Here is a 12,365-nt window from a genome sequence, read left to right on the forward strand (position 1 = left end):
ATGGTCCCCTGCTCAGTGGCTGTCCTGTTGGGGGCCCTGAGCTCTCTGATGCTCTAGACTCACCCAGTATCTTCCTCCTGGATGCCACTGCTCTTTGTATCACCCCCTGGCTGTGTGCACATGGGGAGTCTGTGATACTGAGCTGAGGCAGCCTTTTCTGCACGAGGAGAGACCCCGGGACCCCAAAGCCTAGCCCCGACTGGAGCAGAATGCCAGTGCCTTGGAGGAAACAGACCTGACCTGTGAGGCCGCCGCCACACCCCCGTTCTCTCTCTTCAGCAGGGCAGCGCCTTTGTCCTCCTCTCTTGTCTTTCTCCTCTCACAGTTCTCTCTCCATTTGGGGTGGGAGGAGAACCAAATGAGAGAGTCCTGTCCCTTGGCGGTGGGCACACCAATCTCTCCCTGGAGGACACCCAAGAGCCTCGCTTCCACAGCGGCTCACAGCCAAGCAGACGGGATATCTGGCCACAATTTCCAGCTGCTTGGCTTCCCCACGGAGCACAACAGCACACCCATTTCCTCCTGCTGCCTGTGCAAGGGGAGGGCGGGTTTCCATTTTCTCTCTCCCAAGCCTGGTCTGCACAGACGTGAGCCCTTTACACACGGGGCCCCTTGCCTCCTGGCCTCCCGGCAGACGCTTAATTGGGAGGAAGTGATTCTAAACATCTGGGGCGCACATCTGAGAGTGGGCTCAAGACCACATGGAGCCTGGAGAAAATGGCAATATATGCAATTATGTCACTTCCTCGGCGGAGGGTGCACAGGAGGGGGCAGCACACAACAGCAGCAGGCATTTCTGGGGCACAGCCCAGGCCTGAGCTGGGGCAGAAGGGGGGCACCCAGGGACAATGAGCCTAGGGCCTAGGGCAAGAGGATGCAGGTGACTGCAGGGCACAGCTGAGCTGCAGCCAATGGGACCAATGGTTTGTGGAGCTGCAGTCCCAAGAGGACAGGGGAGACAAAGGCAATGAAGGAGAGAGAAGGAAAGGGAGGGAGGGAGCGGGGAGGAGAAAAATGGGGAGAGAGGGGGAGAGAGAGAAAAAGACAGAAGAACAGAGGCCTCGGGCTTCCAGGAAATGGAGCTTCCCCTGGCCACCAGCCCACCGGGAGAGCAGCACTGTGCAGGCAGAAGGACCCAGTTCTTACCCTGGCCCAGCTGAGACCCTGTGCATGGACTTCACTTTACTGAGTCTCAGTTTCCCTATCTAGAAAAGGGGACAGAGCTCTTCCTTGTGGGCTGTTTTTAGAGTCAAGGGGTCTCCTATGTGAAGTGATGGCAGACCACGGGCTATCTGTGAATTGTCCCTCATTTTTCTAGTCCCGTCTGGACTGGGAGCTTCCTGCTGGAAGTGGCTGGCCCCAGGAGGTTCCCCTCTTCTCCAGCTCCCCGCTCGGCTGATGTGGGTCCTGTTGACTGTGTTTTTCCCCAAGCACATCCAGGTCTGTGAGCTCCTTAAGGGCACAGACAATCTCTAGGGTTACCTGAGTGCCAATCACCACGTCTGCATATAAACAAGTGCCCATGCACTACTGCTGAAGGGGTGAATTAGTTTATCCTTTGCACTGAATTTCTGCTGCCATTATAATTATGTGCCTTTTTCAAAGGCAGACTCCTAATCCCCTGCCCCACCCCCATCGCCCCCACCCTCCTGGAATAATTCCTGTTTCCTGCTAGAGACAATAGTGGCTCTTCATCCCAAACAGGTGAAACTAGGTCCTCTGGAATTACCTACAGGAGTCCAGCCCCAGGCACCGTTTCCCACCTGGCCAGCCTCAACAAGCCAGGAAATGTGCCTAGGAATATAATGAAGCAACTGTTAATAGCTTCTCAAGGAAAATCATTGGCCAGAGTTCCCAAGCTCTAGGGTCTGTTTCTCCCTGGGCCCAGTAATAGCAAGGGCAGGCATGGCCTAAGGCATGGCCTAAGTGGCCAAGCTTCCTTCTAGCCACCCTATCCCCAGTGAGGGGAATTACATTGTGCAGAGCTTTCATTGCAAAACACAAACACCTGGTTGCCTGGGCAGCACCTTGCCAGGGTGACGTGATCCAGATAGTCCCCTGAGAGGCAGCTGGGTTGCCAAGGAAACGGAATTGCTGCCTCTCCAGCCAGGAGACTTGGATTCTAGTCGCACTGGACCCCAAGCTTGGAGAAGTGATTTGCATAAAGCCACACAGCCAGTAGGTCTCAGATCCTATATGGCAAGGCAGGACTTAACAATCAGGACAATTATGTGCAAAGCCCTTTGAGATGCCAGGTTGTGTTAAGTACTTCGTACCCATCATTTTGCAAGAGGCTGGAAGGCGTGGCCATGGTCACACGTGGCATGGAAGTGATGGAGCTAAGCTGAGACGAGGTTGGCCTGATCCTGAAGCCTGAACTTGGACCCCTTTCTCCCACTACCCCCACTCTGGTTTCCAGGTCTTGGTTGTTCATGCCCTGAGACCAGCCCTGTCCTAGTGGATCACTTGAGGGCCACTGAAAGCATGGAGGTCTGCAAAGCTGGGGACCCACAGACTGAGACCCACAGCATACAGAAGAAGGAGCAAGTCATTGGAGTTGGGGCAGGCCCTTCCACCCTGGTCCACACCCTTCCTCAGTCTCTTGCTTCTTGCCTTCTCCTCTTCAGTCCCAGCCATGCATAAAGCCATCATTCAAAACCATCTATTCATTCATCCCTTGCCTTATTACAAAAAGGACTTGAATTACTTTTGGTAGCTTAATAAATCTCTCTGTGTGTCAGTTTTCCAATCTATATAAAATGGGTTGGCTGTTGTATTAGTGCTGATGTTCATAACATATCCAGCACATGCCTGGCATGGAGAAGGGGTTCCATAAACAGCACTTTAAATGTTACTTTCTCTCTTGGAAGAATTTTGGGAAGGGTTGCTGGGAGCCTTGGTGAGATAGAGGCTCTCAAACAGCCCAAGGTAGACACAGGTGCTGCTCACCCTGTCCAGCCTTCCTCAGATCTCAACTCTCTACTCCTGCAGGCCTCCTGCATCCTTTTCTTAGGGGAAATGCGCTCCTAACCCCGTGTGAGCCTCTGCTGTCTTGGAGACAGGCTTTGGCTTCTGGCCCTGGAGCCTCAGGAAGAGGCTGCGCTCTGCCTGAGTTAATAGGATCCCACTCATCTCCTGCTCTCTTGGTATTTACATTGGCCCTACCTATACTCACAGGTTCCCTATTTTCTAAACCTCAATCCATGATACAGCATCACGCTCAGGGTTTTTAGCCACCTCCAGGTATGACAGGGATCCTAAGGAAGTCTGAATGCCAATAAGTGGGAATAAGATTACTAAGATGTCTATAGCACTTACTATATACCAGGCCTTATTCTAAGCCTGCATAGACATTAACTCACTTACGCTTACGATGTAGGCGTTATTATCACCTTTTATCAAATGAAGCAACTGTGGGGGAGAAGTTAAATGACTTTTCCAAGGTCACACAGCTGACATGTGGAGGGCTGAGTGGGATTCACACCCAGGCAAGCTGCTCCAGAGTGCATACTTTTAATTATCAATCCTATTCCTCTCTGTGAAATAGCTGAATGGTTTCTGGAAAATATGTTTGAAATTGGGGCTGACCAGGAAATCACAGCAATAACAGTTGACGTGTAGTGAATGCTTACTTTGTGCCAGGCTCTGCTACTCACCGTCCACGGGACCGTAGTATGGAGTGAGCTCAAGGATGGGTGGGTATTTAACCTACCAACAACGGCAAATCATCGTTAAATGCTGTACTTCTCTCCACCTGCAAGCAATTCAGGTGATCATGACAACTCTCTTGAGCCATTAACATGCCTTTCCCAGGACTTCATTTCAACCTGATCATTAAGGGGCAGCTTATGGTTTCAGGGTCAGATATTCTTGTTTGAATCATAATTCTGGCTCTTTGTAGCCAATCGGCCTTGATCAGATGACTCAGTCTTCCTAAAACCTGGTTTCCTCATCTGTGAAAAGGGGAAGACATGGATCTGGGACCATCATGTGGAATAACTGAGTTTACCGATGCTCCACACAGAGCCTGGTACCGAGAAAATGCTGATCAAATACTTGCTTTTATCATCAGATTTTTTCCTAATCCAGATGCCCTGGCCTTGTAAGTCTAAACAGGCAAGACTGATGATACCTGCCACCATCGTTAATTCCTGTCTGTCTGTCTAACCCAGAAGGCATTTACAAGGCTGTGGCTTGCAGTGCTTGCTTAAAAAGTTCCAGAACCATCACACCCACTTTCTGCCAAGTCCCTGCTCCATTTCACTCTCACACCCTCGAATCCCATGAAATCCTTCCTCTGGGGGCGAGAATGCTAAGCTCCATCTTAAAACCAAAGCTCTGGCTTCCTTAATCCTCTTACCTGGCTCTTTGCTCTGCAGAATTAATTGCTGCCGATGGCTTTATTAACTTCTTAGGGGCAGCCATGGCATCTGCAAGGCAACCTGGGTTAGAGGGGACCGTTTTGGCTCGACCTCTGTCCCAGAGGCACCTTTGGGCTGGGCAGCTGAAGGCAGCATTGCATCTGCAGGGTGACAACCTGGGTGCCAGTAAGGCGATAACCCTGTGGCCTTGCGTCTCCCCAGAGGCTGTCAGCTCCTGGGGGACACCTGCAGAGAAGCAGGGAGAGCCAAAGTTCTGGTCCCACATCTGCCTCTTCCAGGGCCACCACTCCACCCCTCAGAGCCTCAGTGTCCTCCTCCTTACATGGGAATCAGCCTGCCTTGGAGATCTCATAGGACTGGACAAGGAAGTCTGTGTAAAGGGCTGTGTCGTGTGGAGCTTGACTGTCATTTCTCCCCTGCAGAATGGGGGCATTCGTTGACTTAAAACTCCGAGAGGAGGGACTGTGTGTGGTGTATTTGTAACCCCTGTGTTCAGCACCGAGCCGGCCTGGCACAAGGTACTAATCGTTTCTTGCCCTAAAAATTCCTTTTTAATATACATGTTTTTTTATTTTGAGAGACGTTCTCATGCCTGCGACCTCATCATTCTTCCTGTTGCTGTGAAGGTGGAGAAAAGGTGTCGATGCACTGGACTGTGGAAGAAATTGATGTTGGGCAGGGCACGGACTGCTCAGAGGGGAGGGAGGTGGAGGGTGGCCCCCAGACCCCCATGGCCTCATTAGTTCAGTCCTCTTTGAGTGAGGCGCCCTCAAGTGCGGGCTCAGGGATGTGGCCCCCAAGATGGCGTGGTGGTCGTGGGACCCAGTGAGAAAGCCACTGCCGTATGAGCTCTCTTTCCACGTCTGGGATGCTGCTATTTCAAGGAGGGGAGTCTCAGTCTCCTAAAGCCCCATCACCCTTTTAACTGGCAGAAACCTGGCTCAGGCTGGAGCTGTGGAACAGGCACCTGGAGCTCAACCCAACACAGGATGCTCTCTATTGTCCGCCTCTCCCAAGGCAGTTTCTAAGTGTGGCAAAGGAGACTTGCCTACCAGTTATGGTAGTGGTATAATATGTAGAGTTTCTTTTTAAAATCCCCATCTTGAAGTCAAAATGAGAGAGTAACAGTATGAAGAATATGATCATAATATGAGTGGGAATAGAAAATGGCAGGATGAGGAGGATGGGAGGCAAATGACTGCTATTGGGGGATCGCCTCATTGCTGGCACTGAGGGCCTCATCACGTGCCCTCTGTTTACTGTGTGTGTTGTGACTCTGCTGGTGTCTTAGCCGAGGTGAGTGTGATGGGCGCATCCACACCCTGACCCCAAGCAGCTGCCAGCCAATTCTGGGCGCCAGATGCTGGACAAATATCTCCTGGTCCTTGCCTCTCAGGCTCACTGAGGAAGACACAGTCTATTCAGTCTCTCAGACCTTCTTGCAGGTGCCCACAGCAGGTAACTTGTTTAACAACACACCTTTCTTTGACCTCCGTCCCTTCCCTGTCTCATTTCCCTGCCTCTCTACCAGCGTTTTCTCGGCTCCACCTAAATAAATCACTTGCACTGGAATCTTTACTGCAGGGTCTGCATCTGGTGGAACCCAAATTCAGACACATCACTTCAGCAGCCTTGCCTTTCCCTACCACGTGCCTCACTAATCTCTCCCCATCCCTCAAAGACCCCTGTCCCAATCATGTGGCCAAGGGCAAGGGGTCCCAGGGTCCAAGTAAGAGAAGCAGCCTCAATTTGAGAGGGCCTGCATCGTCTGTCAGGGTCCTGGCCCCCAGGCACTCCTGCCAGGGACTGATGCTTAATTCTCCCATCATTCTCATTTTGGACAGGCCTGGAAAGCAGATATCCACCAGCCGGACCTTGGGCAGCAATGTCCCTGCACAGCCAGCCTCTGTGGGGGAGCCAGCGATGAGCTAATCCTGCAGAAGATAGGGAGACAGGAAGAGCAGCCTCCCTAAAAGCAGAGGGCTGCCTCCCGGGACTCTCAGGGAACCAGAGAGGGCTGCACTGGGAAAACTGCTGAGCCTGCCTGGAGACAAGGGCGCTCTCGTCTCACCCCACCCCTGTCAACTCCACCCAAACACCAGAAGAACCCACAGTGACCTTCGCTGCTCCTGCTCAAAACCAGATCTGCTCCTTGAAGAAAATGTGGGAAATAAAGTCACCCCCACCCGCCCCGGATAGGTTCATTACTTGTAAGTTGACATTTTGGTATATTCCCTCTGTTTTCTGTTTCCTGTGCCTAAATAAATATATGTTTTATATGTATTTGTACCTGACTGAGGTCACACTGAACGCTTTTAAAAAAATTAATGTCATAAGCATTTCTTGGGAGCACATGTTTTCAATGGATGTGGAGTGGACACTGAAATACTCAGCAACCTCTTCCGGGGCCTAGAAGCTATTTCTAAATACGTCCTCTCTCATTCTTCCATGGCACTGTGCCCTCCTCACTGTTCATGCCAGACACCCCAGGGACCATCACACCACCCCTCCCCCCAATTCCTTAGCCTGGGAACGATGCGTCCACAAACCCTCTGTCACGTTCTTTTTCTCCAAGAGCAAAGTGAGGCCACTGGATCCCAGGCCTCAGCCCTCAGGAAACTGGAGGAGGGGAGGGGAGCCAGGGGCTACTGGCCGAGGACCACCCACCCTACCTGCTCACTCAGGGTCACGCAGAAGGCGGAAGGTCCTTGGCTACAGCTCTTACCACCTAGAGGTCTAAGTCCTGCTTCTAGCCCCAGAAGCCATGTGACCTGAGTCTGTCTCTTCCCTGTTTAGAGCCCCAGTTTCCTCCTCTATAAAATGGGCCTGCTGTTAAGAGCCCCAGTGGCCTCTCCAACAGTCCTGAATTGGCAGGAGGTGAGCATGTGAACAGGTTTTATCCATTTAATGGGGCTGACCATGAGTCAGTTTCCAGGGGTCTGGTGATGAAATCCAGAGTCCTTTCCTGAGCTGACCTGACCTCAGTGCAGAGGCCAGAAGAGGAGGAAGGAAGGCAAGTCCCTCCCCTACCTCCCAGCTCTGCTGAGCTTGCAGGAGTGGGTGGGGGCTGATGTGCAGGAGGAGTTCCTGGCCTTGACAAGGCAACCAACCAGGTGGCTTGGCATTTCAAGGGCGAGGGCCCGCCTGCCCACTGTCTCTGGGGGAGCCAGCAGGCATTAACAAATCCCCTGCAATTTGCACCCACCAATCCTGCCTGCTTGCTGGGCAGCTGCAAGCCGTTTTTCACGCAGGGCTGCGCACAGCTTTGTCTTAGGGAGACAGATCTGGCAGGGTGTCCCTGAATGAGGCCATTTGTCCTCCCCAGTGATGGTGATGGGAAGGTGGCTGGCTGTGTGCTATGGTGTGGGCAGAGGCAGAGGGGCAGAGAGACACCATGGGGGACGTGTGAAGGTGGCGATAGGAGAGGCCAGCAATGTCCCCACAGTGTGGGGATCTGAAAGTTCCCATTTAGCCAGGGGGGAGCAAGAAGGATTGCTTTCAAAGACAGAGGCACATGGTTTATGACCTGCCTTCTCCTGCTGAAGGAGGCTTGGGGAGGAGTGGTAAAATGACTGGCTGGCCCCTGATGCCCGTGTCCCATCCCAGCCCTCTGAGAGAGGTGGGACACTTGCCACAGGGCCCAGGGCAGGGTCTGTTTCTGAGCCCTGGGACTGCTGCATGTGTTGCTGTAGAAGCGCACCAGGGCTGGGGGCTCCACGGATGGACAGAGCCCTTCCCAAGCCCCTTCTACCTGGACCCCAGACCAGGAGGAGCAAGGTGGGACCCCATCACATTCCTGATTCTTTGCCTCCCTGGCTGGCTAGGGGCCCAGCTCATGTCTCAGTCCCCTTCTGAGGGTCTGCAGTCAGCTTCTCTGGGGACTGTTGGCACATCAGAGAAACCAGACCAAGCCAATGTTGGTCAACACAAAGGGAGTGATCCACTTTTTGGGGGCTTCCCCTCCTGGTCCCTGGGGCCCAGGCTGCTGTGTTGGGATGTGCGGGTGTGCTTACGCTAGAGATCGGAGACATACATGTCCAGAGGGCCAGGGGCATTTCCAACTGTGGAAAATGCTCAGGTTTGAGACAACGGGGGGAGCACAGCACACGTCTGAGGGGTCAGCCACTACCCCCAGTTGTGGGTTCAAGGTTCCCACTGGAAAGAAGCCAGGCATGTGACTTGACAGTGCAACCTTCCAAAGAGCAAATGTTGGCAACTAATCTGCATTTTTAAAAACCAGCAAGTAGTCAGACCTCAGATGTTGATGGGCCATATCCAGTCCACAGTGGGAGATTGACAACCAACCTCTCCCCTTGTCACTAAGGAAGGCTGGTCTCCTCTTCCTCAGAAGTTTCAGGGACTGCCTCTTTCAGCCCTGACCTCTCTCCTGAGCTCTCTGGTCCCTTCTCCAGGAGCCTACAGGTCGCCTCTCCCAGGATGTCCCTGGGACACCCTGGCTCCTCCCATACCTGCTGCTCTCTCTGCGTTTCCCCCTCTGCTATCAGCCCCATGCCTCTCATCTCCCAGATGAGAGCCGAGAGCCATCACTGACCTGCCTCAGGGAGACAAGAGGGGCATGAGGACAACTCTTAGGCACCCTAAGCTCTTGTCTGGGCTCTGTCCTGTCTTGTTGTAACCTGGGGCAGGTCCCCCTGTTCTCTGGGCCCAGGGCTCCCCATCCCTTGGGTTCTGGCATTTCCTATTCTATTATTTTTAAATGCCACTGGGCTGCTTACAGAGGTCAGCTGAGGGGTCACAGAGGTATTCAAGTGTGGACAGTAGCTGAGGCATACAGAGGGCTCTTGGGGACCTTGGACATGGCAGCTGCCTGGTACCGGCACCCACATATCCAGGAGGCATTGGCCTGCTCAGTGCCGAGGAGTGTGGCTTTTCAGTGCTGCCTGCAAAGTTGCTGCGGGCCGACATACAGTGGCCGTGGGGGCAGGTGGGCATGCTGCAGTCCTGGGGGACAAGGCAGATGACCTTCTGTACTGAGGCAGAGGAGGGAGCAGTTTGGCCCCCAAGGACCTTCCCAACAAGGAGGCTCCTGCCTGCCGCATGTGCGCGTGCTCCCGTGTGCGAGCATCAGGCTAAAGGCTGCACCAGAACAAAGAGCTGGGGGCTGGGTATCTGAGGGGCCCACGTGGAGACGCCTGACTTGGCGGTTTGCTGCAGTGTCTGCTCTGCGCTCTCTGCGCTCGCGCTTTCTCTCTCTCTCTCTCAAACACACACACACACACACACACACACACACACACACACACTCACACACACACACACAAGAGCACTGCCCCCAGGCCTGAGCTCCTGCTCCAGAGCTCACCAATGCTGGAGAGCACAGCCCAGCCCAGCTTACCGCCATCTCTCGTGACAATGCATCGCTCCTTACTGCATGATCTCATCCCACTGGCCCTCATCTGGCCCTAGCCTGGCCTCCTGACAAGAGAGACAGACAGGGAGACGCAGCAGGAGAAGAGGTGGGGGAGGATGGTGGGTAGAGAAGGGGAGAGAGAGACACACACAGACATGCACACAAGCCCCTCAATGTAACCCCAGACACACTTACCACCACACATACAGACATGCATGCAGGCACACACACACACCAAGGAGAAAGTCTGAGAGGCATCAGGGACGGGAAGTACACAGACACAGAGAGAGAGCCCAGAGAGAGGCCGAAAGACCGGAGGGCAGAGAGGCAGCACAGGCTAGCTGCAAGAGCTCTGAAGACACAGAATATTTTAGAACTGCAGGGGCCTGTCTGGTCAGTGTGGCCACTACACACACACACTGGAGGCCACGGGGACTCCCACAGCTGTACTCAGAAGAGGGTTACGGCAAGTCACGCACCCAATGAGCCTCAGGGAAAGAGAGCAGAGGGAAGCTGTGTGATAACCGGCAAGTCACAAGACCTCTCTGAGCTTCAATTTCCTCATCCATAAATGTAGATAACACCCTGTGACTCACAAGGCTGGATATTGCAGCAAGATACAGGACAGCACCCAGAGTGTACCAAGAGGCGCACGAGAGACCCATGAGGGAGGGGCTGCAAGAGGCCCTGAGCCTCTCCCTTACTGGGGAGAAGCTGGGGCTTCCTTCTGGGAGAGCCTACTTTCTTGTTTTCCCCCTAACCCTCTGGCCATGCTTCCCTGTCCTGATCTTGCCTCTTACCTATCCTTTAGATTCATCCCTTTGTCTTCACTCAACTCCACAGGAAGAGGAGCCTCCCTGGTCTAGCCTTCCGCATCCTCATCCTCATGTCCCTAGCAATCTGCCAACCAGCTCCTTGCATCCACACTGCCCCCCACCCCACCCCTACAATCTGTTCTTTTGTAGCTGAAACAGTCTTTGCAAAATGAGAATTTAGCATGTTCTCATTACTTTCAGGACCAAGACACAACCCTCAAGACAGGCCCCATGTGTCTAGCTGTTGCTGACTTCTGCTTCTGGGCTCTGAAACACTGCCCTTTTTTTAAGTTCTGCCAAAAGCCATGCTTCCTTTTACCTCAGGCCCTTTGCACAGGCCGTTCCCTTTACCTGGGAAGAAGCTCTTCCTTCTTTTCCTCACCTGTTCAACTCTTACTCAGCCCTCCCCACCTGCTAGTGGTCTCATGGCATCCCTGAATTTTCTTTCATGGAACTAATCACACACACACACACACACACACACACACACACACACACACACACACACACGTGATTATCTGATCACTGTTTTTCTCTCTCTCTAGACCAGGAGTCAGAAAACTAAAGCCTATGCCTGCTTTCATAAAAAAGGTCTTATTGGGACTAGCTACATTCATTTGTTTATGTATTGTCTATGGCTGATTTCATACGGATTGCAAGGCCTACACTGTTTACTATCAGCCCTTCACAGAAAAAGTTTGCCAACCCCTGCTCCAGACTGCAAGTTTCCCAAGGTAGGACCATGTCTGTTTTATTTCTCATTGTAACCCAGGCCCGGCCAGGCGCCTACACATAGCAGGTGCTTAACAGAGACATGAATGTGTATGTTTCTTGGGTAAGTAGCAATTTTTACCTTGTCAAAATTATATTGACTTAAGTTATTATTAAAACTGCAGATTCCGTCGGGAATAGACATCACTTACAAGATTCCAACACCACATTCTGGCAAGCAGTTCAATACAATGGCGATATCTCAAACCCAGCCTGGCGCATCAAGGATCCCACAGTAGCTACTGGCTAATGAGACCCTGACATACCTTTTAGAAGTGCCCCCCAAACCCTGTGCACGGACTGCCACATGGCAGGGAGCACACACCTGCATTCAAGAAAGTAGGACTAATGAAAACACATCATGAGATGTCCTTTAAATGTTTTCATTAAGGCTCTTTCTACATATACTCCAAAGAACTGATTGACGAATTCAGAGAAAATGTCTACTTTATTGTTATACACAGGAAATAATTGATTTTTTTCTTTTTCAAGGAATTGTTCTGACTTGATTAGAATGTTAACAACATTTAGATGTCCCTATTTCGAGAGCTTAGAGTAATTCCTACCAGGTAGGTCACATCACCATTCCAGCCTTCCTGGAGCGATAAACTGAGGCTCAGAGACTGCACCCTCAGCAAGTGACAGGGCTGGGTTGCAACAGGTCTGTTGGAGTTTTTGAAGCTTACATTGCACCCCCTGCCTTATTAACCAGGACGGTGGAAAATGTACAACTGTATCTACCTAGTGGGCTTAAAGCCCTCACAGACAGAAAGCTACCTGGCTCCTTCCACAGCCTCTGTTTAATATGGGGTCTTGAGGTCCCATTCAATGACAAAGTTGTACTGAAGAATACTATGCAGAGTGCAGGCTGTTAGAACCTTGAATGTGCTGATTTGTTTTTATTTTAATTTGCATTTTATTTTAAATAAAAAATTTTTAAGGAATACAGTGCAGTGTCAGGGTCAAGAATGCTGACTCTGGAGTACAGGCCTGGGTTTAAATCCCAGCTCTGCCACTTTCCAGCTG

General features: G+C 52.1%; 1 protein-coding gene across 5 annotated transcripts in view; it reads right to left on the minus strand.

Annotated features, from left to right (window-relative positions):
- The window catches only part of ZMIZ1 (zinc finger MIZ-type containing 1), a 227,242-nt gene that overhangs the window by 80,482 nt on the left and 134,395 nt on the right, over window positions 1-12,365 (minus strand). The gene's annotated exons all lie outside the window — the stretch shown is intronic.

Source organism: Pteronotus mesoamericanus, unplaced genomic scaffold, assembly GCF_021234165.1.
Source record: "Pteronotus mesoamericanus isolate MK-2021 breed Mesoamerican mustached bat unplaced genomic scaffold, CSHL_Meso_final contig_24, whole genome shotgun sequence".
Classification (NCBI taxonomy): Eukaryota; Metazoa; Chordata; class Mammalia; order Chiroptera; family Mormoopidae; genus Pteronotus; species Pteronotus mesoamericanus.